This window comes from Notothenia coriiceps, unplaced genomic scaffold (genome assembly GCF_000735185.1).
Source record: "Notothenia coriiceps isolate Sejong01 unplaced genomic scaffold, NC01 NC01_scaffold00001703, whole genome shotgun sequence".
Taxonomy (NCBI): Eukaryota; Metazoa; Chordata; class Actinopteri; order Perciformes; family Nototheniidae; genus Notothenia; species Notothenia coriiceps.
Window position 1 is genome coordinate 1,013 of NW_011334404.1, and position 3,855 is coordinate 4,867.

The following is a 3,855-nucleotide window of genomic DNA, read 5'->3' on the forward strand; positions in this document are numbered from 1 at the left end:
AGAAGAGGGGACACATGTTGATGTAGAAGAGACATGAAGAAGAGGGGACACATGTTGATGGAGAAGAGGGGACACATGTTGATGTAGAAGAGACATGAAGAAGAGGGGACACATGTTGATGTAGAAGAGACATGAAGAAGAGGGGACACATGTTGATGTAGAAGAGACATGAAGAAGAGGGGACACATGTTGATGTAGAAGAGACATGAAGAAGAGGGGACACATGTTGATGTAGAAGAGACATGGAGAAGAGGGGACACATGTTGATGTAGAAGAGACATGAAGAAGAGGGGACACATGTTGATGTAGAAGAGACATGAAGAAGAGGGGACACATGTTGATGTAGAAGAGACATGGAGAAGAGGGGACACATGTTGATGTAGAAGAGACATGAGGAAGTGTATATTGCATAATAGGTGACCTTTTAAAAGGAAGTCCAGTCATCATCAGTCAAGATGTCCGTGTCACTGTGAAAGCTGCAGTGGGACCTTTGGCCTCTGAATCCTGGTGCAGACTGTCGATATGTGGTGGGCAGACGCCACCTCTCTGGGTTTCAGCACTCAGGCTATTAATGGCGCTCTCTATTCAGAACATGTTGCTGTGAGGCCCACTTTCTGTTATGTGGACACATCCTCTTATATTCCTCAGACCTGCACGGGTCAAGAAGTGCATTCAAATATCCATCTAACGTTTTGGCCATAGCTTCAAGCTCTAATGTCTCTGGGTGTGTAAACAAAGATTCCTCTGTAGATATGCATGGTCCATTTTTAGGACACATTAATGCTGGCAGTGTTTCAAGCTGTTGCATTTTTAGCATGGCGTGACCGTATGCTTGTGCCTTTTATTTCTGTTTCTCCCTGAGGACGTCACATCCGACTCCTCTGTGGAATTCAAGAAGTAGAACATGTGAGAAGTGGATCAAACGCCACCAATGCTTTTCCTCAATGATTGATTGACTGATTGATTGATTGATTCCCCTCTGCCAGTTAAGGGTTGAACTTTAACCTAAATGGGGCCTCTATGGTGGACACTTGCTTGTTGACTGGCTTTCTATCTGCTATCTCTCACACACACACACGCACGCACGCACACACGCACACACGCACAGACACACACGCACACACACACATGCACACGCAGGCACACAAACACACACAGCACTGTTCCTGTTTTAGTTCCATGTGCCCTGTCAGGGTGTCCGCGGGGTCTTAAAATCAATTTAGCGAAAATGAAGGCTATTAAAAAGTATTAAACGGCATTTTCCAAGTTATTACATTTTGTAGCTTGTTTTCAATAAGTATATAAATGGTCCAACCTTAAAGGTTTTATTCTACAGTCTGCCTGAATGTAATCATTGCGTAGGTGTGTAGTGTGATTCTGTGTAGTTTATTTATGGCGTCCCGTTGGATGTGAAGTCATCTGAACAGGACATCGCGCGCTCACTGCTTGATAGCGCGCGAAGGTCCGTTTACGCCGGTTGTTAAACAACATCGTTATGGGGAAATGCAAGTTTGCGTCCAAATGGTTGGAAGATAAAGAGGAAGGACAATCAATACTGTATATAGTCAATGTGAGGTGAAGTGTGTCACTAATGTAACCGGTTAGAACTCAAAGTGGCGATGAGGTCTCAAAATGTATGGAAAGGGTCTTAAAGGGTCTTACATTTGACTTCAGGATTCCTGCATATACCCTGCCTGTTGACCTGTTCTGCTTTGCTTACTGTTGGCAGGTTTATAGCTGAAGTGGGTGTGTGTACTTCTTAGTAAAGGGAATAGTCTATTATATTCATATTAACTGATAATAATAAAAATGCCTTTATACCTTGGATAAGACTGAGTCCTGCTGCCATGGAAGTTTGGCTAATAATTAACACTAAGCAGGTTTAGCTTTTAAGTTCTGCTTCATTCATTGTTTTTTTAGCTGCAAACATAAAATGGCAGTTAACAGGATGTTGAACCTGAACGTTATTACCGGTTAGGAGCCGCTGTGTTTACCTAATATGTTTTTCTCCCAGGAAGGTTATCAGGGCCTTGTGGCAACCCAGAAATAATATCAGATGTCAGGAAAGCTCACACACCTTTTAGGCTTTATTTGTCATTCTTTGTGAAAGCAGCATGTAAAGGGTGCATTTTTTTTGAATTGGTACATTTCAAATTTCTGATAGATACATGGTTAGTCACTTTTTGAAACCTAAACAATGATATTGATATGGAAACTCTGTAATTGTGATGCTGTTTCTAAATCACATCAATCCTAGCAGTCCTACTATTTGACATAGTATAAGCTAATAAAGCATTCTGCCGGATTGACCAGTCTTTAGTCTGAATAGAGACAGATGTGAGTTATGTAATTGTTGTGATTGACAGTGTGCAGACATGTTTGGTCTTTTTAAACAAATAAAATCATTTAAAATAAATGCAACAACAATTAGATGAGAAAGATCTCTGGGAGAGTTGATAGTGCTTTGAAATGAAAAAGTAAAAGCCACGTTTCTGAACAGGTCCAACAGACTGTTAGAAGCACTTCTTATATAAAGGGGAAAAGCATGAACTCTAGTGAAGAGTAAAGTGTATTAAGATGAGTATCAGTGAATCCCTTTAGGAAGTATAGAGACATTCCATTGTTTATGAACTCCTCGGCTCATATTTGCTCTAACGTTGTTGGATAATCATAAGTGAATATGTCCGACTGTTAGTCAATAATGCCACGCAGTGAAAGGTGATATGTTCTCATTATCTGCTGACCTCTCATATCTAACCAGGGGAAACAATGGTTTAATGTTTTACTAACCCAACGGTGTGTTTAAAGCGAGCGTTACACCTCAGTGACTTTACCAAACGCTACAAATCATAGAAGATATTTCTTTACCTACCGATGTGTTCCCAGTATTTGGGCACTCAGTGATGGAACTGGTGGTTCATTGGTACTTGACTCATGTTTAAAGGTGGTCCCCTATTATACTGTTTTTCATCAATATATTATAGGTCTCAGATATATACAAAACATGTCTGAAGTTTCAGCCCTGTTTCCAAAGTGCTGATTCTCTGTCTGTTACTTTAGATGAAAATAAGGAGCCACATCATAAAGTGGCCAAAATCTGATCAGCCCATTTTCAGACAGGTTTTTATAGAAATGGATCAGGACAAAAAGAGAGAGAATCTTTGTTCCTGAAACTTTCAGAGTCTCTTTCCACAGAGGGGACACATGTTGATGTAGAAGAGACATGAAGAAGAGGGGACACATGTTGATGTAGAAGAGACATGAAGAAGAGGGGACACATGTTGATGTAGAAGAGACATGAAGAAGAGGGGACACATGTTGATGTAGAAGAGACATGAAGAAGAGGGGACACATGTTGATGTAGAAGAGACATGGAGAAGAGGGGACACATGTTGATGGAGAAGAGGGGACACATGTTGATGTAGAAGAGACATGAAGAAGAGGGGACACATGTTGATGTAGAAGAGACATGAAGAAGAGGGGACACATGTTGATGTAGAAGAGACATGAAGAAGAGGGGACACATGTTGATGTAGAAGAGACATGAAGAAGAGGGGACACATGTTGATGTAGAAGAGACATGAAGAAGAGGGGACACATGTTGATGTAATGAAGAAGAGGGGACACATGTTGATGTAGAAGAGACATGAAGAAGAGGGGACACATGTTGATGTAGAAGAGACATGAAGAAGAGGGGACACATGTTGATGTAGAAGAGACATGAAGAAGAGGGGACACATGTTGATGTAGAAGAGACATGAAGAAGAGGGGACACATGTTGATGTAGAAGAGACATGAAGAAGAGGGGACAATGATGAAGAAGAGGGGACACATGTTGATGTAGAAGAGACATGT